We start from the raw sequence: 26,722 nt of genomic DNA on the forward strand, positions 1-26,722 counted from the left end.
CTAACCTAATGGTCTGTCTTAAATGGCCCTATGACCACAGTACTGGAGCACCTCACACTATTTAAGCCCCTGTGAAGTACTGTCATCACATTGACAGATGGGGAACTAAGATACAGATAGACTAAGGGTATGTCTACACTGCCCATGTTACAGCACGGCTGCAGCAGCGCTGTGACATGGGCAGTGTAGTCACACTTTATCTTATCACCGGGCTAGAGCTCTACCCCGGTGATAAAAAATAACCACCCCAAATGAGGGGTGGTACCTTTATCGCTGGGAGACGGAGCTAAAACTTTTGTTGCTCGGGGGGAGGGGTTCACACCACTGAGCAACTAAAGTTTTAGTGCTGAAAGTGGCAGTGTAGAGACAGCCTTAGTGATTTGCCCAAGGATCATATAAGAAGTTCTTGGCAAAATAGGGATTTGAACCCAAATTCCTAGGCTTGTGCCTTAACCACTAGACCATCCTTCCTCTCTTTAGGACAACTAAATTAGAAATAATTCAGACCAAAGTCATGGTTATAGGCCTCCGGTAATTGCAGATTGGTAAAATTTAATAACACTGACACATAAATAAATTGAACATCTTTGCACAGTATTTCCTTAATAGGTCTGAACCCTAAACCATTTGGACTTATTTCCAATTTAGGACATTTTAATCTCTTTATATATTTATAAAACTCCACCATAAAGTTTGTTTTACTCCCTTATTACCAGGGCCGACTCCAGGTTTTCTGCCACCCCAAGCAGCAAAAGAACCCCCCAAAACAAACAAACAAATAACAACAACAAAAAACCCACCGTGGCAGCGCAATCGCGCCGCTCCACTCTTCAGCGGCAGGTCCTTCCCTCCGAGAGGGACTGAGGGACCCACTGCCAAATTGCCGCCGAAGCCCCAGATGTACTGCCCCTATAGAGGCCAGAGGGCCGCCCCTTGGTATTGGTCGCCCCAAGCACCTGCTTCTTTAGCTGGTGCCTGGAGCCGGCCCTGCTCACCACCATTTATTTTATACCACAGTGAAACAGAACTTCCGAATAGGATTTTGATGGTTGGACTTTGCTTCTTATATTTACTGATTTTCTCAGAGCTGGGTTGTTTCTGCTTTCAAAAGCACACAGCCATCTGAAAACAAACAAAGAAAAAAACCCCACAAATACCCTAACTCATTGTGGTCCTTCCCCGCCCTCCTTGGAGCAATTATAAGATTTTTATTAAGTAGCATGTCTTGTTTACATTTCTTTCCTCCCTTTTACTGTATACATGGTTCATACATAGGGCCCTACCAAATTCACGGTCCATTTTGGTCAATTTCACGGTCATAAGATTTTACAATTGTCAATTTCATGATTTCAGCTATTAAAATCTGAAATTTCACAGTGTTGTAATTTTAGGGACCCTGAGCCATAAATTAGTGGGGTGTGTGTGTGTGTGAGTGTGCGGGGGTTGCAGTACGGCTACCCTTACTTCTGCGTTGCTGCTGGCAGCGGTACTGCCTTCATAGCTGGATGGCCAGAGAGTGGCGGCTGCTGGCTAGGAGCCCAGCTCTTAAGACAGAGTTGCGGCCAGCAGCACCGCAGAAGTAAGGATGGCATGGTATGGTATTACCACCCTTATGTTCTGCTGTTCGCAGGGGGCCACCTTCAGAGCTGGGTGCCTGGCTAAGAGCCATTGCTCTCCAGTTGCCCAGATCTGAAGGCAGCGCAGAAGAAAGGGCGGCAATACTGTGCCCCCCCATAACATTGTGACCCCCCCCCCCCGTGCAACTCCCTTTTGGGTCAGGGCTTGTCTCCCCTCCCTGTGAAATCTGTATAGTATAGGGTAAAAACACACAAAAGACCAGATTTCATGGTCCATGACGTGTTTTTCATGGCCATGAATTTGGTAGGTCCCTATTCATAGGACTACACACTTTTTATAATTCACTTTTTACTTGCAATAATATTAGCTATATTAATATTACAGCTTTTTAGCTGTTGCTTTGTTACTGAAAAAGGAATTTAGAGGGGTTTTTGTTTGTTTTTACTATTTTGGTTTTGGCCACCTTTTGGGTTTTTATTTACTAATTTATATTTAACATTTATAACTTAATTTAAAAAAAATGTTAAACTTTGTAAAAGTATTGAGATACCCGAATGGTTAATTAACATAATTAAGTCTGCCAGAAAATGTTGGCTGCTGCTCAAAGAGTGTCTGTGTTAGCTTTACAACTTTGAATGAAAGATTTGGAGGGTTTTTAATGGATTTTTTTTTAAACAAGATAATTTATTTTACATTTTACATTTTTAAGTAGTTTTTTTTTAAAATGTGGTCCCTTGCTATGTTGTAAACAGTTTATTATGAGAGGCTGAATAAATATTTTAAACTTGCTGTGCTTAGCCTTGCTAGCAGAGTCTTTGAACTTTTTTTTTAAAATGATTTTACAGCCCTGAAGTTTTCCTTTTGTAAATTGCAAATTATAAGCAGATGACACATTTAAGTTGCTTACTTTTTTAAATTGCAAATTTGATTTTTATATTTAAGCTTTGACTAGGTTTCTTTTTTTATAGGCAAGATAACTTTTTGGCATGGGCTTTGATGATTGCTATATTTTAGCAACATTTTGTTTTTACTTTTTTATTTTGTTTTATTTTTCTATTTTAGTTATTTGACACTTTCGTAAAAGCTTACTATTACACTTAACTTTTTCTGACAGTTTTAGCTGCTGGGTTTTTTTGTTTTTTTTTTAAACTTAGCACAACAATTTGTTACTGGGGGGGCTTGTATTACATTTTTACTAGTACATTTGGAAGCAGTCAAATCATAAAATTTTCTGTATTTCCTTAATTTATTTTAACTACATTGTTTATAGCTAAACAATTTAAATTAGATAGTTTTTGTACCTACAGCCGCATGCAATACACATTTATTGGGAAGGGCCAATTTTCTTTAGAATGACTGTAAAGGCTTTTTGGGGGCAAAAAGCATAGTGGTGGTAATTGTTACCACCTCTCCTTTCCTTTTCATAATTTGTTTGATTACTAAGAATTTTACCAAGCAGGACTGCACTGAGATATGTAGGTACAACTGGGTTTCATTATTAAACCAAGAATTTAACACTTTTACCCCCCCCCTTTTCTTTTTAACATTTTCCTAACCCCCAAGTGTTTAATTTGTTCAAAATCTTTTTTATTACTTTTAATTAAAAAAAAACCACCTTATTTTTTAAAGTGACACTTTTTAGCTGATTTTTTTTCTGCAGTTTTAAGCTTCTTCTATGTTTTTTGCACTTATTTTTTAACTAAGTATACTTTGCTCTCAAAGCTGTACTCCCTAAATATAGTCCTTCAAGGACAGCTGCTTTTTACTTTGGATAAATATTGTTTTTTCCCTGAACTTTCAGGAATTTTTTTCAATTAATTTATTTGTTTCCTTCTATACAACTTTGATTTGCTTTTTGTGCTTTTGCATTCAGTCTTCAAGGTTGCACATTTTGCTAGTAAAGTTTTAGCCACGAGAAATAATTTTGTCAAACTGCTGCCTTTGTTTGTTTGTTTTGTGTTAAAACAAAACCAACCAACCAAAAAAACCCAACACAAATCCCTCTACATTTTTGTATGGCTGCCCTTGGGTTCCTATTTTTTAACATTTTAGTGTCACAAACTTTTGGTGTGCTTTGCCAAGCACTTTCTACATAGGAATTTAAAGTACCTGTTTAATTTTTTAACAACTTTTATTAGGTTTTAAAAATGCCTTGTTAGACTGCATGGCATGTATCATATACAGTATTTCCTTTTGCTCTTTCAGCCCATTCTTTTCTCTCTCAAGATTTCCTACATAACGTGTACCTCTTACTTTACACAGGGCTTCTATTTCCAGGATTAGTCCCTGCAATAACAAGTTTTTTGCATCTCTTTTTTGCATTTTGTATTCAGCGCTATTCATTGGCGTTCCGTCTCCACCCAGTCCTGTCTCTCTAGGGAGTCAATTGGATCCACCCTTACATTTAACCTACTTCTCCAGCACCCTGGAAGCCTCCTCAAATTTAAACCCTGCCAATGCCATTGCTAAACTGCTGGGTTGTGACCCTTAACTGTTAAGCTACGCATATAATAAACTATAAGTTACATGGACCCAATCAGTGTCATGGCACCACCATGTAGCAATAGCCACTTGGCTAAGAACTCTATTTGACTTCAGTTTCATCGCTCATGTTCTTTTATTTGGCATACAGCAAAGCTACACTGAGTTGACTAGAATTAAACGGAGGGAGTAGGTACAGGGTATACTATACATCCAAAGTCACACAGAAACCACCTTCTTTTATATAGATTTACATATCACGTTGCACTCAAAATGCATTACATCACATGTTTTGGAACTGGCTTGGTTACTTTGCAGGAACTAATCCCTCTGTATAATGCTCTGCCCATACACTGTTCATGTTCAAGTTTACTCGTACCTCATCTTTACGCTTCTGACTTATCTTGTCCATTGTCATTTTGTTCTTAGCGAATGTTTCTCTGAGAGTTGCCCTCATATCTTAGCTGTCTTTTAGCTTAAGGACCCATTTACTTATCTTAACACAAACATTCCATTTTTAGCCTGCTAATCTAGTTACCTCCCTAATTCTGTTTTCCAAAAAATGAGGTTTCCCCCATGTTTAATTACTCATGTGAAGCCAGGCCTACATAACAAAAACTGGAGTAATATACTGGATCCATAGGTCTCTGAGGTCAGAAGGAAATAAACTGCTTTTGGTATTAATATGAGAAAAAAGTGTTTTCTATGATGAAATGAACAAGATGATCGTTTGGCCACTCAACAAGGGAAAATTGAGAAGTCAGAATATTCCAAACAAAGCCAAAGGTAATGCTGAGTATCGTGTTTGGCCTGGTTTGAAAGTTTTTGTTAGAGATAAATAAATAATTCTCAGCAAATAGTTTATTCAATGCATTTCACCTATTCTATTCACAAATTGTCTGTGAACAGCCTGCATTTTCCACAGACATTAATTATTTTAACTTAATTTTTGTATAAATCTGGCAAATAACTCCTATTTTGTAGATTGTTCCCAAGCTTTTCATTGTATATATTTGTAATCCCAGCTAAAGTTTTCTTAGACAGATAAGTCATATGATATTGTTCCTCTTCCCTGGTTAGATGAGTGTTGTCCTTGAATTTTTTAGTTCAACATTCACCTTCCACCAATGTGCTTAAAATTTGCTGTGTCTGTGAACATTACTGCTATTAATCATGGTTGCTAAAATATTCCTAGAAAGCACATACAAAGGGGCTCAAATTTGATTTGACTAAATATTTTCAAACAGTTTTGAGATACCTAATATGCCACTTATTACAGCAATTGTAATAAAAGTTTCTGTCACAGGGGATATCAACGTGCTGGAAGGACCGCAAGGTCCTGCCACATCTGATTCAGAGATAGAATGTGTCTTTTCTGACACTTTTCACTGTTTCAAAGCTTTATTTTTAAATGTAATTAGGCCAGATGGACATGACACAGAGAAAGAGAAAAGATAAAATGATTTCCTGTAGGAGCTGTGAAATACCACAACCTCACTGGGTTCCTGTCTAAATGTAAGGCACACTCTATTCACTTTCCCCTTTCTTCTTTTCCTCTGCTTCCAAGAAATTCAACCAACCAACCACCCACCCACCCACAACAACAAAAACAACAACTCACCAGCCTCCCCCAAAGCCACCAGTCCCTGACACTCTATGCACATGCTATACATACATCTTTTCCCCTTCCCCATGGGGAAAAAAATGGAGAGGAAACTGATTAATTTTCTCATTCTAGAAAGAGCTTAAATACTGCAATGATGGTTGTGGTTTAAGAACCTGACTAGAACAGAATAGCATCCATTGTCTTCCTATAGCAATGAGATCAGATACTGATTGAACTCCATTTGTTGTCATTTGAAAAAAAAAATCATCATTTACCAATCTGTTACCACAATGTGGCATCTCATATTAAAGTGTGTCTTAAAATAGTGCATAGTTGCAAACTCAAACCAATATCCAACATCCATTTAAAGATAGTGGAAAAACTCTTTTTGACTTTAATAGGCACTGAATCAAGCTCTCAGATACCATAATTTGGGAACTGGTTGGTAATTATAGATATTTTATTGGTGACCATGTACACTTTATGGGGAGCAATATAGGTTTAGAAGATTTGATAGGTCAAGAGATATGAGATTTAATTAGTTTTATATCCTCAAAAGGTAAAGATGTTTCACAGTTTACTCTTAACAGTAATGAACAAATAAACAAGATGTTTTGTCTATCAAAAATGTCAGGACACAGTTTCCTCAAATTACATTTATAATATCCACACGTTTCCTCAAATTACATTTATAACATCACTCTAAATGCTGCTTTCTTCCCTCACATCCATAATTCAACAAGAGTTGAAGTTATGTTAAAATGTGTCTTTAATTAGGTTCTCTTGTAATCAGTACGGTACTTCATTACCTTTAACTATATCAGTGTGTTGCTATGGAATTTTTACCCATGTAAAGTAAAGAACAACATGATAAGCAAAGACCACATTGCTTATGAAAGAATATATTTCTGTAGTATGACTCTGGAAAAGTAATTTTTTGATCGGATTGTAATAGATTTGGGAAATGGATAGCATATGCTAGGCGGAGAGAGCGCCAGACACAAACACATGCTCAGAAGTCCAGAGGGAGACACTCAGATAATTACAAGCTTTTTGTGGATTAATCAACTTGCAAAAATGCTTCAGCAGTGTTAGGCACCCAAATACCTATTCATCTCCCACTAAAATAAAAAGACAAGACCTCATGGGATCCCAGTGTAACTGCCCAGAAGTCAGTAGTGTTGCACCAGAGAAGAATGTGGCCAGGTAACCTTTACCAATGAGGCCAATCCATTTTCAGACCGCTACAGGGCTGCTCTCACTTTTCCCCAGCTGGCCATGACCAAAGGGGCCACTCCAGTACCCAGCAATAGCTGGACCACAGCAGTATTCTTAACAAGGTGCTGACAAAGCATGGGTCACACGGCAGTCACAAGGCAGTGCATCCTGCAAGAGGATACCCGGGGCAGTGTATCCTACAAGAGGATACCCGGGGCAGGCTACACTGGCATTACAGCCTACTTGTGCCATTGTTGCAGCTCAGTATCACAATAGAGAACTGGAACAGTGGTTCAAAAATTGAAATAAACAAAATGACAAGTCCTTTCCCGCTACTCTTTCCCTTCATTATAGTCTCTTGTCTTCTCTTTCCTCCCTTTCTTTCTATACTTCTTCACTTTGAAAGGCACAGTCAGAATCAATGATATATTTTGTACCGTAAAAATATTGAAATTCAAGTTAAGAGTTTCTCTCTTTAAGAACAGTGTCTCTGTGTTCTGAGAAAGGTTACAGGTGGTTGTTTGTCATTATTGTTCACCCACCTCTCTATGCAGAACTGCAGAGAAAACAAACCCAAGATAGGTAGCTGAAGAAAGGAGGAATGTTAACCCTGGTATGAACGTACTTTTGAAGCTCTTCAGGGCAATTTAGGTGCTGTGCATATTTATGGTCTGTAGCCATCTGTTGTCTCTTGTCTCATACTAAGACTGTAAGCTCTTTGGGGCAGGGACAGTCTTTTTATTCTCTGTACAGTAACTAGTACAACAGAGTCTTGGTCAATGACTGGAGTTCCTAGGGCGACAGTAATAGAGATGATAAAAACAAACTCATTTCACATAAGTCAGCCAGGAGTTGCCACATGGGAGAGTCTTTCTGTCCCTGTTGACCAAAGTACAATTCAAACTTACCAGGCAGAGGTGAAAGGCTGAGTTCCCTACACCTCTGCAGTAGTTCTTTTACTCTGCATTCGAGATGTAACTACTTTAGTTAATAGCTCACCTTAACTGATCACTCTCGGTATAGTGTGTATGGTAACACCCATTGTTTCATGTTCTCTGTGTGTGTGTGTGTGTATATATATATATATATATATATATTCCTACTGTATTTTCCACTGCATGCATCCGATGAAGTGGGTTTTAGCCCACGAAAACTTATGCTCAAATAAATTTGTTAGTCTCTAAGGTGCCACAAGTCCTCCTGTTCTTTTTGAGGATACAGACTAACACGGCTGCTATTCTGAAACTTAATCAAGCTTGTTGCTCTACTCTGAACAGCTTCTCGTTTCTTGAAAACTTTCTAGTACTCTGTGCAGTAGCCCAGCTGAGAGTCTTACCTGTGCTATATAGAGAGAGACTGCCAACTCACCAGTGCTGTAGAAAATAGGATATTTGTGCATATACATCCACATACTACTTTAGCTTTCTTTTTTGTAGCCTACCCACAATATCTGCTCATATCTAAACCATTATTCCAATAAGTCTTTCAGCATCACTGAGTATATGCCATTCAGATTGTTGTTCTCTAAGAATGAAAGTGTAGCCCCCATGCATCCACTCATGGGAACAAAAGTCTTCCCCTTACTCGCCTGCACCAGCTACCTATACTGCTGTTAGCTGCATGGGATGGAGAGGAGCCTTTGTGGGGCCATTATTTCCTCTGTCTTCATGGGTGAGACGAGTGGGCAAGATAGGAAGGAATCTGCACAAGCGTTATATTTGGCACAGCAAATAGAGATTGTAGCACTTCCCTCATTCCCAGGGGTGGGTGTGAGGATAAACACATTAAAGATTGTGAGGTGTTCAGATACTGTGGTCATGGAGGCCATAAGTACTTTTTATAAAGAGATTCTGGTAGCAGCCGCTATTGGAGATTGGAGACCAGACTGGATGGATCCACTGGTCTGATTCAAAATGGCAATTCCTGTGTTCTAGGGGAGCAAATACCAGGCCCCTAAAGGTCTCTTTAACTTAGAGGAGTAAAACATAACAAGAAACAAGGGCTGGAAGTTAAAGCCAAAAACATTCAAATTAAAAACAAGGCACAATTTTTTTTTAACTGTGTTCCATTAGTTGATCAACCTCAAACTAAAAGAGAAGTGGTGGGATTGGATGACATTCTGGAAGATGCTTTACTTATAGGGCACTATTTATTGGCCTCAGTACAGGGGTAACTAGATGCAATTCTGTCACCTATGTTATATAGAAGGTTGAAGTGAATGATCTAATGTTCCCTTTTGGGGAATATTAAACAAATCTATGGCTATTTTACTAGCCAGATCTGTGTTCAAAGTTCAGTCTTGGCTCTGCTGTTACAAAGATGTACACATGTGATTAACTTTAAGCACATGAGCAGCATATGGGTCTCAATGGGACTACAGTTTAAAATTAAGCTTGTGCTTAAATCTTTGTAGGACTGGACATTGGTCTTTATTCACAGTCAGCATGGGATGGAGCATTTTGCAGGTGTCACTCTCAGCTCCTGGGTAGGAGTGAGCATCTTCTATCATCCAGGATCTATCCTTCTAGCTAATCAAAGAGCAGCATTAACTCTTCACCCAGAAGAATGTGGAGCATTATGTGGGACTCAGAGTCAAAGTTAAATGTATTGGAAAATTAGGAGATCCCGTGTTCTGGCTGAGAGATTGCAGACAATTCTTCCCTTTGCCCTCTTTTTCCTAGGAGAAGAATATTTATATGGATCCGTAAGCTTGAAAGTGTATGTAGAGTGAACTAAAATATTCTACAGGGAAGGAAAATTCAAGACTAAAGGAATTGTTCTTCTCATTGTGATTGGTTGGGACTGAGCTTTTTGATTGTGCTTTTTGCTAGGGCATAGCCCCATTCTATTTATTGGCTTGGAAGGATTTGATTTTTATCTGTTATTGTCAGTAAACGCTGAGTTCACTATTCACACACAAATCGAGAAAAATATTTCCATCAATAATAATTGAGATTTACAGATAAGCAGAATTTTTCTTATATTGCCTGAGAATTTTTTAGTATTTGATTTTAGGATATTTACTTTACATATTTTGATGTGATGTTGACAAATTTGTGTTTTAACAATTTTAAAATTTTAGCTTTTTGAATCTCTACATCTACGGTCATTAAATTATTGTCAAACCACCCCATTTCTGACTGCCCCATAATTTTCCACACTGAAAATTTAAATTGATAATATTTTTTAAAAAAATACTTACAAATAAACATTGATAGCCATCAGAATTATAAAAATAAAAATTGAATTCTACCAAGACTAACTAATTTGCATGTATGCTGATGCTACAGCCCTACAGTTGTATTGTGAAGGTGTAGAAGAGTGGACTCACTGATAGAGCATCTTATCATCGCTGGGTGGCACAACAGTCTCTCCTCCCCTTGCATTCCCTGTTGCTCCACGTGCATGGTGGTCCATCTTTTCTTGTGACTTGGCTGTCCAGCCAGGTCACATTTTATCCCACTCCTTCCAGAGTAACAAAGTCCAACAAACAACAGTCCAGTGTCCTTACAAAAGATCTTTGGTCCCCCCTGGGTCTTCGTACCCTTCACTCAAGTTCTTTGTTGTCCTTATCTTCTCAGGTGCCTCACACCACCTTTCTCAGTGGCTGGGGAACCCAGGACCATCAACTACACTGGATTCCATTTCAAGGACTCCCTAATGAGCAGCCAAGGTTTGTTCTTTCAGACTCCGTGCTGCTGCCTGCCTGAACTTCTTCCTACCATAATCTGTCAACAGACCGCTCCCACAGCCTCTCTATGTTCCTCCTTCCTTCAGAGCCAGGACTCACAGGATTCTCCCCTGATATCCCTCAAGAAAATCCCAGATGTAATCCCCCATTTTCCCTCTTCAGGCTTGACTTTGTCCTTCTCTGTTCCTCTTTTAAATGTCTCCCAGGGCTCTCTCTCTGGAAGTTCAGATCATGCCCTAATATCAACTTGGTTGCTCCTGGTGGGTGAGCTCTGCATCTCCTGGCCGCCTACCAAACTTCACCACTCAAGATAGGATCCCAGGACCTACTTTCCCCCTGGGCTTCCTCCTTGACCCTGCCAATCTCTCTAGTGCCAGAAAGCAACTCCACTGTTTTTCAATGCAGCCCCCTTCTTTCTTTTCATTTTGTTTTAATGGGGAAGCAGACTTGACTGAATAGTTTATAGCCTCCACTAATTATTATTCCTAAATACTTAGCAGTTTATATACTCTCACTCTGCCCTGTGCTCTTCAGGTAACGTAACAACACTTGTCTAATGTGAACCCATTTTGCCAATATTTTTACTTAATCACATAATGTAACTTTTGTTCCCTTAAGGCATTTCAATTGGTCAGAAAGCTTTTCCCTTTCTTTATCAAAGCCCTTGCGTACCCATAAAAGGTGTTCAATTGTTTCTTCCACCTTAGAGAGCTCACATAGTCCACTGCTGTCTGGTTACTCAAAAATGATTTTTGTGTAAGTCACAATGGACAGTTAGTACCCTAAACAAAAGCACTTCATTTTTCCTATCCAGGCCCTGAAGTATTTCATTATCCTCAACTCTAGGGCACAGTTAAAAAACTCTTCCTCTTTTTTCATTAATTTTTTTTTGTGTGGCCGTTCCTCTTTTAAACTTTTGTGTAATAGGCTTTTGCATTCCTGTTTACACAAGGCATTATTTCAATGCCAATATTTCCATTTCTTACAGCCCTTTTAGCTGTTTTGTCCACCATTTCATTCCTTGTTATCCCAATATGTCAGGGGTAGCCAACCTGTGGCTCTGGAGCCGCATGCAGCTCTTCAGAAGTTAATATGTGGCTCCTTGCATAGGTGCCGACTCCAGGGCTGGAGCTACAGGTGCCAACTTTCCACTGCTCAACCCCAGGCCCTGTCTCCCCTCCACCCCTTGCCCCAAGGCCCCCGTCCCTTCCTGCCCCCTCCCCTGAGTCTGCTGCACCCTTGCTCCTTCCCCCTCCATCCCAGAGTCTCCTGTACACTGCGAAACAGCTGATCGCAGCAGGTAGGAAGCATGGGGAGGTGCTGATTGGCAGGGCAGGAGGTGCTGGCGGTGGCGGGGGCTGCTGATGTATTACTGTGGCTCTTTGGCAATGTACATTGGTAAATTCTGGCTCCTTCTCAGGCTCAGGTTGGCCACCCATGCGATATGTGCAATATCCAAGCTACAGGTGTCCCCATCTGCACAAACTTTCTTAGAAATATAATTTAATTGATTAAATCACTTATGTACTGAGACGCCCTTTTGTATCTCCATAAGGCCAGAGATTGAATCTGAAAAAACGGCCACCGCTGGGCATTAATCCCAGATCCAATTTACTGCTAACATAATTGCTGCTAGTTTGGCTGTCACGACAGCTACAAAATGGAATAATCCTTTAGATGTACTAATTCCAAATTCCAGTATACAATATGCTGTCCCCACTCTCGGGGGGGGGGGTGGGATTTGGAGGACCCATCTGTATATATTTGACACAACAAATAAATCTCAAGCCACGTTTGAACATGAGACTTTGCATCGATAACTAATTTTCCCATGACAAAAAGTTTTGATGTCGTATAGCTTTTCCTTGTCTTTCAACTTTCTCATGCACACTTTAACTCAGATGGCATGTGGAGTTCTGACTTTGCATGCTATAATTCGCCTATCAAAATCCCAACAGTCCTCATATATTTGTTTGGTACTTTCATCATTACAATTGGCCCTGACAGTTACATCCAGTAATTTCATTCACAGCGTAGCTGGACTTTCACTAGAAGCTATCTATAGTACACATATAGGTGTTGTAAGAAATGCACTGCATGCAATATATAATGCCTCTTCTAATCTGCGTTCCCTTTTCAATAGTCAACACGCAGCTCCTTCCCCACCTGGATTTCATCTTTAATTAAGCCGGGCCCACCCTCCAGGTTCAGCCAGGTAGCGTAATTGACCTGTCAAGCCCACATTAACCCTTTCAGAGCCAGGAGGGTAATCACAGAACAGACTGAGCAAAGCACATTACTTTTTGCCCAGTCTATAGTGTAGGACTATACTATGGAATTTAACAGAAAATTATAACCTTAATACATTTTAAAACCAATCTATGGTTTTTAATAGAAAATTATACCAGTGCTGTTGAATTCAATACAATATCTTAATATCACTATAGTACGGACAGAATTCTCTGTTGAAATCTATATGTTTATTAAAGAAATTTCTATAGCGATATTAAATATCTAATAAAACCCCTTAGGTTTAATCTCTATCACACTATACATGACTTTCCTCTGAGGAAATTCATATCCAGCAACATAGCTAAGACGGCCGATAAACAGGAAACTAAAATTGGAGTTAATGGAGCAAATCCTATTCTGATTTCACCACTGCAATTCCATTGAAGTCCATGAAGTCAGTGCTAAAACTGAGAGCAGCGCGTGGCCCATCAGGTTAGAAATGTTAGCCCCCCCCCTTCTGAATTTCCTCACACTAAGCTATTGATTCCCAAGCAGATGGAGAGAAGTCATAATACTGGTGCCCTTTGCTGATTTTCAGGCCAAATGGTTTTAATGTCATTCACCTTCATTAGAATTTAAATTAATACAGTGCACTTGCTGCACCTGTTTAGCTAGAAAATAGCTTTGGAATTAGATCTGGACTTGTCAACAGAAAGCAAAGAAGCCAGCTACCAAAGGGTAAAGGGCTGTAAACATTGTCTCCCTCAAGTAGCGTGTGGAGTATAAGGGTCATTTACTATTGTAAGAGCTGATTAATGGGAAAATAACTCTCATGTTAAAATGTCATTAGATGAGAAAGTTAGAAGCAGGTGCAGAATTACAGAGCCAGACATAAATTAAAGCCTAGTAGACAGATATATTGTAAAATCCTATGTACATGCACCATTAGCGGTCCATAGAATAAGGTAATTGTACAGAGCACTAAGAAAGGCCACAGCGCTGGGAAACCCACTCTCCTCTGCTTTTGTTCTCAACTCCACTTATAAAGAACAATGCAAAAACTCTCTCTTACAATTAATGAGAGTTACTGCTTACTAAAAGATTGCCATTAAATGTCACAAAACTCTTTGCTTCAGTGGAAAATAAGAAATGTGTAGGTCTGTATAGTGCAGCTGGTTAGAAAGCAGGGGGGTTTCCTGTGAAAGTTGACTTTTCGGCAAAAACAAACAATATTTTGGATGAGCACTTAAATATTTCTATTTGGAAATCCTGCCACAGTGACCCACGGGAGTTGTATTCTGGGTGCTTCGTGATCTCATTCTCCTGCAAGGAAAGGCTCCTGGATCAGACTATATCTCCTATAATGAACCATAGTTTCCTTTCTTGGTGATGGAGGCACGCTACAAGGGGAGCCCCATGGCCAGAGTGCAACATGGGAGATGAAGTCTGGCTGCATAGTCTAGCTCTGGGGAGAATGAGTACGTGAGGCACCCATATTACAAACCCCATGAGGAATCATATCAGCATTGAAATATTCTGAATTTTACCGAAAATATTTTGGGTGGGTTTTTGATGGGGAAAAAAAAATCAAAATTTTCAATGGAAAATACTTTTTGCAAAAATAATGATGTTTAATCAAAACCTGATTTGTCATTAAAAAGTAATTATGACGGAAAATTTTTGACCGGACCTAGTCAGTATTGCTTTTAAATATTTCATTCTAATCATGCATGTTAAAATCACATTCTACAAATACTTTAATGTTGCTTCAGTCCTTTTTGGATCAAGTTACATCAAGGATCCTTGGAGCCATGTTGGTGTGTCTCAGGCCATCTACACTAGAAACTAAAGTCGACCTACGTTAGGTCGACTTATAACCGCTGCAGTAATGGTTTGGAGCTGGGAGCACGGTACCTAGGCAGCAGCTGGGTTGGGGGAGCTGGGACCTCGGGGGCAGCCCGGCTCTAAGTGGGGAACAGAGTGGGCGCAGCTCGGCTGGGAGCAGAGAGCTCATGGGACAGCTGAGCTCTAGCTGCATTCAAAGCCGGGCGGCTGGAGAGTGGTGGATGGTGACTGAGTGCCCAGCTCTGCAGGCAGCAGTGTAGCAGTAAGGGTGGCAGTACCATACCATGCCATCCTTACTTCTGCGCTACTGCTGGCGGCCGCTCTTCCTTCAGAGCAGGGTTCCTGGCCAGCAGCTGTCGCTCTCCAGCTGCCCAGCTCTGAAGGCAGCGCCACCACCAGCAGTAGCACAGAAGCAAGGATGGGATGGGATGATTTTGCCAGGGCTGGCTCCAGGCACCAGCAAAGGAAGCAGGTGCCTGGGGCGGCGAATAGAAAGAGTCTTTGGCGGTAGCTCAAGCGCTTCGGTGGCAATTCGGCAGCGGGTCCTTCACTCCCTCTCTTCCTGTTTGGCAGCACTTTGGCAGCAGTTCAATTGGGTTCCCCCACCTTTTGCTGCTTGGGGTGGCAAAAAAGCTGGAGCTGGCCCTGGATATTGCCACCCTTACTTCTGCACTGCTGCCTGCAGAGCTGGGCTCTCAGTCGGCAGCCACCCTTTTCCCCTCCCCACAATAACCTTGCAATCCCCGCCCCCCACAACTCCTTTTTGAGTCAGGACCCCTATAATTACAACACACTGAAATTTCAGATTTAAATAGCTGAAATCATTACATTTATGATTTTTAAAATCCTATGACCGTGAAACTGACAAAAATTGACCCTGAATTTGGTAAGGCCTTACCCTTACTTCTAACCAAAAGGAAACTGCAGAATGTCAAAATCTGCTACTGCTTTGCAAAGGGACCACAGCACATTGGATTTCAAAGTGACCATTCATATTCCTTCTCATCAGCCATTTCAGAACAGGCAGAAAATTGAGACTTCAAGGATGATTAGAAAGTGCAACCTGTACTAGCCAATCAGATACGAGTCAGCAATGTGTGTGTGTGTGTATATAATATGTATATACATATTATACACACACACCCCTATAGATTGAGTGGACCTATGAATCTAATTATACTGTAGGTGAAACCTGTATTTCCTTGGAATTCTCAAGCATGATTAGGAAGCCTTAAAATTTCTCAGTTAAAAATATAGTTTATATTCTTAAATTCAGTTACCTTAAATAAAATAAAATCCTGTGAAGCATTTTTTTCAAAATACATTGCAATCATACGTATTTGCTTCATTCAAAGTTTTTTTTTAAAAAAATATTTTTTACATTGAAAACACGGAGTAGACTGTCTCCTCGGCAGCACTATAAGAAGACAATACACCTTGAGGCAAGTGTATGACCACATAATTGGAGCAGTAAATTGATGACAATTAGCACATTAGCAGTGAATAGCAGCACACCATAGTCTTAATTGACAATGCAGTGGTTAGTAATTGATGTTAATGACTCATAACAGAAAAGGAGAATAGTGACTAATAATCACAATTTTTATTGCTTTCTCTGCACATAAGCAACGCATAACATCCAAGTAAATCAGAAAATTTACTGGGCACAGACAGTTTATAAGAGGATATATTGACTCAGGACTTGTATAATGACAATGTGCACAAAAAGGCAATTCATTGCTTAAGTGTGGATTTTTGTGCATTACTGATAGAGATCCAAGTACAACTTTGCACTTTTCAATTAAATAAGTTAAAAATTTATATTATACCAGCTACACAAGGCTACTAGCAGTTTGATCAATACCTCAGCACTTCATAATTCCCAGAGATTCTCTGAAATCTATTCTTTGCAAGGTTAACAGTTCAGTAAGTGAAATGTGTTTATATTCAGCTGTTGGGGGGAAAATTCTGTTCTATTACAAAATGTGATAGTGTGCAAGGGAAAAAAAAAGTTTATGTCCATTTCCAACTTTATAAAGTATTAGGCTAGTTATCTTGAACAGATGGTAAATGTACACAATATAGTTCACTATACAATTAATTTTCATATTATTGATCATTATACACTACTCATGGAAATTAAGGCCTAAGTGCAATTCACCAAGCTAAGGCAGTTTTACCCAGATAAGAAATATAGGATCTTAATTTTCTTACTATACATCAGAATGTGCATTTCCCATCTACAGTATTTATGTACGTATGTACCTCTGTGCTTCACCAGTGTTGAAGACTAGGCTTGGTCATGTTTCACAATAAAACATATAATGCCATGAACACTACATTAGTCTGTAGGGTTGTAAAAGTTGTAAAATGCATTACAATAGCATCTAAAGTCCCCAGCTGAGACTGAGAACCTCATTGTGATAGTCACAGTACAAACCCATAGCAGGAGATTATTCATGTCCTGAAGAACAGTGTCTCAATTTAGCCCCAAAAGTTTTACCATGTATACATTTTACATCAATAGAAGTAAATGAAGCTGTGGTCCACAGACTAAGATGTTAAGGATGAGCCTGCCATTAAAAACACCTTATGTTTGCAGGTTTTTAAAAGTCATTCCATGGCTCTGAAACATCTGAATGCTGTGTGAATGTTACAATCTTTAAAACATTCATTTTCAGTGGCGTTTGAATGATAAAGGGCTCCCATAAATTTTAAAAAGAATTCAATTCTCTTTATAGTCCTCCTAGAATGTTCATTACTTTGATTCAAATCATGGTAAGCTTTTTTCTACAGCCTTGAAATGCCTCTCCATGGCCAACCTTTAATATATGGGGCTAGATTCTCAGCTGCTGTAAGTCAATAGAGTCCATTGAAACCAATGGATCTATCACATCATCTGAGGATTCTAGCCCATAGTCTTTAAGCTGTTGATTTTTTAACTGAAAGAATACAGTTGAAAAGTTCTCCCCACCTCCCTAAATATATGATAGTTCACCTTGAGATGAATTCATGAGGCACATAACTTTCATCACTCCTATGTTAATCATATTTTCTTTCTATTATCAGTTGAGGCCAAATTGGTGCTTAGGAGCCACAGGGAGAAACTTCTAATTTCCACAGAACAGCAGAGATTGGGAATCAGCTTTTTCCTCAGAAGAGGGGTTCACTGCCAGAATGGTCCCTGCATTACTGAGCTTGAAGCAGTGGCCATGGAGCATGGTAGTGGCAGGAGTTTGGCAACTTCCGTATGCCAAGCCTAGGTGTGTGGATTGGGAATAGGCTTCAGGTTTGCCCCCTGGAGCACACAGAATCTATGTTAAGGGAGAGAGGATTTAAGAAGAGCATGTAGGGAGACCACTGCCAAGTGAGAGGCCATATATAAAACAATCCAGCCCATGTCACTTAATCCCATGGAACATCTCTCCACAGCACCTACTGAGGAGGGCCTGCAGAGTGGCCTCTCTGGATATGTCTGCTCTGCAGCTGGGAATGGGCATCCCAGCCCAGGTGGACAGATTCACACGAGCCAGCTCAAGCTAGTGCATTAAAAATAGCTATGTAAACCTTGTGGCTCTGGCACAGAGCTGGCCCGCTTGATCCCTAAGCTTGAGCTCGGATACAGGAATGCCCACTTGAAAAAGCAGGCCCTTAATTTGAGACACCTGCTTTCATCAAAGTCAGTGACAAAAGTCTCATTGACTTCAATGGGAGCGGGATCTGGCTGCTTTTTTGTTACTGGTGAGAGAGAAGGGGGGGAAAAAGCCTAAGAGTTATTAAAATACTATAGTGAGCACATTAACTGCATATTAAAAATAGGCACTAAAATTATTGAAATATATTTCCTTCTATCAGCTCAGCAATGGCTGCATTTAGGAAACTCTCTCTCTCTCTGACTGCTTGCAGATATGGTACAGTGTTTTTCTAATATTCTTAGACTTTTTTTTTTGCTTTAAATTATTCATTGACTTCGATCACTTAAGCATTGAAAATTTTTTTTTAATTAAAAAAATCTTTGCTTACTAGTTGAATTTTTGAAGGTCTTACAATTTGTTTAAATGCAAAACTAATTACTATACTGATTACTGAGTAAGAAGTACTAGTATTGTACATTTCTTAGTTCAAGCAACATCTTTGGTAGATGCACTCTGATTTTAATTTTCTAACTACACAGCATAATTAGTGTTCTTTGCAGATACAGCATGCTGTTTCATATAGCACATATAGATTACATCCTCTTGTCCTTTTTCACAGGTGCCTGGCTATTACACAGTATAGAATTCATTCATAGTGCCTATTAGAGGTCATTATATGGTAACTGTCTTCCCTTCCTGAATATTTATAGCTTATGAGAAATTGATGGGTAGACCTAACAAGAGTTTGAGGAAAAACTAGGAAATGCTACTTTATAACATCATTAATATACTTGACATTTTATGGCCATTGTCATCGATGTGATCTGATTGCTATACTCATACATTGTTTAAACTTTGTATTGATAGGGAAACTTAGTTATTCATGCTATCAAAGCTCTCTCCAGTCTAAAAAGTCTTCAGGAAGATATTTTGCCTACTACTTAAAGTAGATATTCTCAGTATAAAGAGTCAGGGTATCTGTACCTAGAGTTAGCTGCAAATTGAATCCAAGGTAACAAACACTTGAAGGAAAGACAAAACGTAGACTGTTTTGGATAAAGAATATCTGGTAAACAGGATTACGCAAAACAAGATTAAATTGGCTCATTTTATAATTAAAAGCAATCCTGAGAGAACAACTAATAATGAGAAGACAACTTATGTGACAATGACACTGTTTCTTTATAATAATGACTGACAATAAGTGAGCTGCAGAGGATAATTCTGTAGAGAATGCTCAATGGAAAATAGAAATGCCATCTACTGTAGAATTGCCTGTAATTTGGAGATTAAATTTGTATCCAGTGTTTGCCATGGATTTCAGAAAGGCAGAATTTATCAGAGATACCTTGGGAATGAAAGAATTTCTTCCTAACCTGGTCATTTTTTCAAGCAGTGGACTAGCAGGAGTGAAGCTACAAGAAATTAACGTTTTCCTAAAAAAAAATAAAAAATCTGCTTAGATTACAAAGGAGTATAGAAGGTGAATACATATTTTTCAAGTTTGATTTATGTGGGTTTATGGGCTTACCTCATGGGATGACTTTGCCCCAGATTAGTATTTAAATACGATAATATTCAAAAGAAATTTTTTGTGCAAAACCAAAATTCCAAAAGCCACGTTTTGCCAGAAGTATTTTAGTGATAGTATTACACTCAGAATAAGGTGCTACTCAACAGGAGCTAGAGCAGAATATAGCCCTAAAAATACATGAACAACCCCAGCTGGCCAGTAAATGGGTTTTGAGTGCTTAGCTAAAACTGGAGAAGCAGCAAAGAATCCTGTGGCACCTTATAGACTAACAGATGTTTTGCAGCATGAGCTTTCGTGGGTTGGGTATTCACTTCTTCGGATGCAAGCAGTAGCTAAAACTGGACATCTGCACAGAATTTTAAGAAGTTAAACAAATGATACTAATGATAGTACAGAAATGAAGTGACAGTGGTATACAAATGGTTTCCATCCATGGAGCGTGTAGGGCAGTTAGCAATCCATTCCACAATTTCTTATCAGTAGCCCCTACTTGATGACAGAGTAGATCAGGCTTGATTCAAAGCCAACTGAAGTGAACTCTGAAAGAATTCTGTTGGCTTCAATGGCCTTTGAAAGACACCCTTAACTACGAGTTACCTGTGTCTAGCAACATGTGGCCTGCTCATTGCCCTATATAGCTATGTAATATGCCTCAGTTGTTATCAAGATTGCGAACAAGCTATTTGGATATAAATATCATGTTAAGCAATCCATTTCTTTTTAAACATAGCCAGGATAAGTCAAAGTTAAATAAGGCGTCAACCTCAGAGTAGATAACGATATGGGGGCATGAACAAATGCATCTCTTTTTAATTCACCATGTCATTTCTAAGAACAGAAGAATTTAAAAATTTGTTTGACTTTTGTCTCACCCAATGTTGACTTAATACTCTGAAATAAATGTTGCCATTTATAACCCATGTCCCTATTATTATTCATCCTATCTTCTGATCATAAAGATCAGCAAGGCTAATGCATGTAGTCTGAGGAATAATGATCTTATTATGCCTTGCATTTTCTGTCACCAGTGGGTGCTCCACTGAAGCATTGGCTGGAGGGAAAACAGGTGGGAAGATATTTCAGATGTATATCCCCTCACCACTCAAATTCACACTTGTAGCCCTCTCTGCACCAGTGCTGATAAGACACTTCTCTTCTCCACAGCTCCTGGCATCTGGAACAGCCTGTTTGCAAGTTCCATGCTTCACCAGCTCCATCTATTTTTACCTCTCCTCCCTCCTCCCTTGATTATTCCTTTTAATTTCTCCCCATCTGCTTTTTATATTCACTTATAACTCCATATAACATTTTTGATGCAGTTTGCCCGAAAGACACCAGCTACACCAAATAATATTGAAGCTTGCTATGAAGAATTTATGATGATTGAAGGACAGATCCTCAGCTGGTGTAAATTCAAGTAGCTCCATTGACAGTATTTTACACTACTTTAGGATCTGGCCCTTTTAATATTTATATTTCAGTATCATTCCCAAGATCAAGGAACTGGGCAAGCACGCAAGACAGGGAGTTCACAGTTTAAAAAAAAATGTTGTGAATGTCCATTACTACAGTGATGGATATAGTATAAGATACCTAGATAAATAAAACATCTATCTGAAAACTTCATCCAGAGAATTGATCTGTGGCTAACTAATTTACTACTACTGGGCCTCTTTTTGTAATCTTTGACTGAGGGCTTGTCTATACTCATGGCGCCACAGCTGCACTGCTGTAGCACTTAGTGAAGATGCTACCTACCGTGCAGGAGTGTTCTCCTTTCGGCATAGGTGCCCCACCTACCCGAGAGGTGGTAGCCATGCTGATGGTAGATGCCCTCCGGTTGACATAGCCCTGTCTACGCCTGGAGTTTGCTCAGTATAACTGTGTTGCTCAGGGGTGTGGGTGTGGGTTTCCACACTCCTAAGCAACACAGTTATACTGAAGTAAGTTTTTAGTGTAGACCAGGGGTTAGAGCAGGGGTCAGCAACCTTTCAGAAGTGGTGTGCCGAGACTTCATTTATTCACTCTAATTTAAGGTTTCGCGTGCCAGTAACATTTTAATGTTTTTAGAAGGTCTCTTTCTATAAGTCTATAATATATAACTAAACTATTGTTGTATGTAAAGTAAATAAGGTTTTTAAAATGTTTAAGAAGCTTCATTTAAAATTAAATTAAAATGCAGAGCCCCCCAGACCTGTGGCCAGGACCCGGGCACTGTGAGTGCCGCTGAAAATCAGCCCGTGTACCGCCTTTGGCACTAGTGCCATAGGTTGCCTACCCCTGGGTTAGAGAAAAAGCCTAGTTAATGGGAGTTTTGCTTGAGTCCAGGGATGCAGCATCAGGTCCTTTATCTACTTTAATCTGGTTTCAGCACACTTTATGGATTTTAATATTGCATTAACAGGCTCCTCCTTTCCCCAGATAAAAATGTATGGCACTCCATTTATTTTTTTTTAAAAAGTGTATGGGGAGTGGAGTGTTTATCGCAGTTTCCAACTAGATCACTTACCAATTATAGTGTTTGGAAATTTTTATAGATCACTGTAAAATAAATCATGAACAATCACCTCAACCCAATGCACTTATTATCTAATATCACTTACATGATGAACATACAAGGGGAAAAAAAACAAATTCTTCAATAGTTCCTGGTCTTACATTTTTTGGGAGGCAGTCTGGATCCCTGATGTAAAACTTCTCATGTTTCATTTACAGCAAGTTGTATGAATTCCAAGAGGTTATAAACCTTGATTTATTTTTTGTGATGAATATTTCAATTATCATGATTTATTACAGACAACAGAACTCTGGAGACATGTGAATTATGCTCTCTCCCTACTGGGACATTGTACACGTACAATATAAAAGCTATGTGCATAGTGCTTTGTTTTATACAATGTTAATTTCCACCTGCAATAGGGTGGAAGCTTAGATTTATCTAGGTTTAGTGTAGCTCAAATCTGTTTCACACATATGTAATATTCACATTGAGCCAGCATAGCACGTATATTGCATGGTTTAGGGATGCAAAAATAACTCCAGGGAATTCACAGTTTAGCACAGTAAGGGGTATATTAGTGATAAAGCTATTCACAAGCCTTTTAAATTCTTATGCGTTTCTTCTGGAGCACTCCTCTGTGCGCGATGTGAGAACTGTTTTCATTGTGAGTCAGTGCAGATAAATTGGTGGTGAATAGTCTAGAAATTTCTTCAACCTTTGAAAGAAAAATCCTCAAGAAAAAATAAATACCCAACTGTAAGGATTATCAAAAGAAACTTTGGGAAATCAAAGACAATGTCAGCCTTCGTATTATTATTCTGTCCCTTCCTTCGGTAATAGTAAGAGGGAGTCTAAATATTATCTCAGACCTCTCCTTTCAACTTCATACTTAGTCTTCCTCTGTCGGGTTTCTGTGCCTACTCTGCTCATGCCTGCAGAACCTAATTAGGGCTCATCCTTTCTGAATTAGTGTGGAGTCCAGTTCTGTTTGTTTGGCTATGTGTCTCATACTAAGGATGTTCTATAGAGGCCACCGCTTCTTGGACACTGTATCTAGGTGTGTCTCAATGGGAGTTGAGGGATGCATAGATTAAAAGGAATATGTTTTATCATCATGGCCGTCACCCACAGTGTCTCATTGGACCCCACTATCACACTGGCAGGACTTTATCATCCTGATCCTGAAAGGCATCCTTAGGAGTGAGTGCTGAGAAAGAGAGAGGGAACCAATGACATCACCAGAGGTGGCCACTGGCTTCAGCTAAATCCTGAACAGTACCTGGGATGCCAGTCTTGGGTTCCTGCTGTCTCCCCAACCCGTGTCCCAGTTTCCCCCCCCCATCTTGTTTCTTCTTTCCTATCTTTCTCCTTTTATCTTCTGTTCAGTAAGAGTCTGGATTAACTGGCTAAAACTATCTTTTGCAACACTGCTTTGAGCCAACGGTCAGCGAGGCAGCTAAGAGCAATGTACGAAAGAGCCCAGTGCTGGCAACATTTGCCACGTCTTGGAGTGGCTGATAAGACTACACTGTGCCAAAACATTTCTCTAGCTGCTAGGTGGCAAGTAAGAATCAGCACCAGAGACAGAAGCTGTATTTTCTAACTTTGCTATTTTTTCTGTCTCCTCTTGTATGTTTTTGTCTCATTTTTTGGGCTTTAGAAGCAGACTTTAACAGCAGCAACAACAGCTCCAGACCATCTCAGCTCACTTCTCCTCCACCACCAAAATATCCCCACCCCAAAACAAAACCTAATTATCATCATCTGAAAGACTTCAAAGGAGAGAGTAGGGGAAGAAATTCTAGAACTCTCTATAGCTAAAGAGAATAAGGGACTGTTAAATGAAAGGCTTAATAGTTTGAATTTCAAATGCTTTAACTGTTTTTTTTCCTTTTTCTCTGTATCTTTAATAACAAACATTTTAACAGGTATTTTAATGGCAGTGGTTACACTGGGAGTTACCAGCACAAAACTCCAGAGAACACTGAGATGTTCATAGTTACACCATTAAACAAGGATTTAATTAACATCTTATCTCTTGTTGGGCTTGAAACATCCTGTTACTTCAGACCAGGAAGGATTAAACACCACACCCAGAGTTTGATCAGGCCCTTCCTTCAGGGCATCAGGTTGTTGGTTGCACCAACAACCTTCAGCAAACCTCAGAATAAGAGTTCTGTGTAAATCCAACATCTATCTTTCTGCTGACTCAAGGGCTTTCTCCCCAAAGCCTCCCTGCTTCTGACAGCTTTTCCTCAATCATCCCAGAGATCATCTACCTAAAAAGCTCCCCTGCCACAGGCACTAATCTACTTCCCATTGCTCTTATTGCTGCTCTCCCTAATGGGCTCTTTCAGCCTTTATAGCAATCAGTGCCCATGAGGCAATCACTTGACCACTCCCCAGTTAGTTCTGATCATTCCCTGTACCAGACCCAAACACCTGTTCTTAACAGGGCTCTACCTCAGAACTGGGCTTACTGGTGCAAGGCTCACCTTAAAGGGACACACTACCTTATTGTTCACCCCTTTTTCAACATAACATGCGCCAGCTTCTACCATGCAGTTCTGCCTCTGACTGACCATGGAGAGAAAGAGAAACACTGGCCCTCCATTTCAGGGCCTATCAAAGCCTGAACATTCCTTCCATGAGGATGAAGAAGGTTCTGGGTTAGATTCATGAAGGAACTTGGGTGTTGCAATGCTCACTATTAGGCACCCAGAAAACCACAGGAACAATCCACTGCAAATATAATCCACAAAGCCTCAGTTTGGCACCTAGGCTCTCTATACAAGGACTGGGGAGTGATGGGTACCTTAGATTGCAACTCACAAAGCCAGTATGGTAGGCAGGAAGCTGCCTAAGCTAGCCCCTGGGAGAGGCTAATTACAGAAGTCTGTCCTAAACCCACTCTCACAGAGACAGGTGCCTAAGTCTAGGCTGGAGGGAAGTGCCTGTCTCTGCTTGTGTCTCAGCTGTGAACCCTCTCCTGGAGTTAGGATTCTAAGGTCTTCCTCAGGCTCTCCTGTTGAAGCTGTTTCACAGTATGGATAAATGATTAAAGTGTGATTGAAGCAGGAGGACTGGATCCTGGACCACCCAGCTGAATGCCCTAACCACCAGGCTAGAAAGCCATACTCAGTGTTGGTCAGGCCCAATTCATATTTAATTGTTTATCCACAGTGGATGAGCTTCATCAGCAGAGACAGAGGGAACCCCACATCAGAATATCCCATGGTCCAATGTTTAGGGCACTCACCTGAGAAGTAGCAGATTCCTGTTCAAAATCCCTTTTCCTCATTAGGCAGATGGGGGACTTGAAATGGGGGGTCTCCCACATCCTGGCTGCATATCCTAGCTACTGGGCAAAAAGTTCTGAGGGAGCACCTCCTCTTCTTCCCAGCTGGTTTCTGGGGGCTAGGTGGCTTCTGAGCACACCTACCAGATAAGACCCCCTTGATGAGTTAGGGGGAGGTACATGTATCTTCCCCCATCTCACAAATTGCTCTCAGGCAGGAAATAGGAAACAAGGTGCCTAGAGGGAAGCAGCATTATGCATGTCCAGAGGCAGAAGCCTGGGTCTCTAGGAAACTTTTACTAAAAAAACATAGGCACTGAGTGATTTGGGGCATATAGAGGGTTCACTGGCAGGTGAGTGGGGTTTCTGGGTTTACCAGATTTAGGTGCCTAAAACCTCAGCTAGGCAGCTAAGGTGCCCACACGATTAGGCAGCAGCTGAGCAGTTTAGTGACTTTCAGTGCACCTAAAAATGAGAGTTACGTACCTTTGCAACTCTACCTTCCCTCCCTTCCCCAAATAGCCAGTATCCTACTGCCTCCTCTTCTACTCCTACTCCTTTCTGAGTCCCACCTGGAGGGCTATTTAGCACTGATTCAGCCAGGTTCTTAACCATGTGCCTAGTTTTAAGCATATGGTCCTTAAATATAGCCATTTGCTCTGGTACCTTGTAGAATCAGGGCCACTGTCTGCAGCAGGGTAAAACTTCTTCTTTTTCCACAGTGGGATATTAACCCTTTCCTTTCTTCAAGTGTGAGGTACCTAAACCCTATGCCATTTGATATTAGGGAAGCAACGTACATTGAAAAACATCCCTCCTAAACAGGAATGCTTCTGTGGTGCACTCCCGTCCTACATTCTGTCATCCCTCTGCACACTGAATAAAATTGCATTTAGCTGCAACATTTTTCTTAGTTTTCATCTCCCGTTCTCTCTACGCATGATTTTGTAATCTGCTGTCATAGAAATCAGAGATGTGTCAAAAACACGGCACTGTGGCTTAATTGTATGATCACACCAGGGAAAGACAAAGCATTGTACTGAGAGGTGGGTGAAAAATGTTGCAGTTAAAGCAAAAGAAGCAAACAGTACCTTTGCTGTTAAA

General features: G+C 40.1%; 1 protein-coding gene across 1 annotated transcript in view; it reads right to left on the reverse strand.

Moving 5' to 3' along the window:
- Positions 1-26,111, reverse strand: part of CNTN4 (contactin 4) — a 760,740-nt gene extending 734,629 nt beyond the window's left edge. The window contains exon 1 of the mRNA XM_039547144.1: positions 25,580-26,111. The gene's annotated coding sequence lies outside the window, so the exon portion shown is untranslated. The remainder of the gene's footprint in view (positions 1-25,579) is intronic.
- Positions 26,112-26,722: the final 611 nt, after the last annotated feature.

The sequence above is a fragment of the Mauremys reevesii genome, linkage group 7, assembly GCF_016161935.1.
Source record: "Mauremys reevesii isolate NIE-2019 linkage group 7, ASM1616193v1, whole genome shotgun sequence".
NCBI classification, from domain to species: Eukaryota; Metazoa; Chordata; order Testudines; family Geoemydidae; genus Mauremys; species Mauremys reevesii.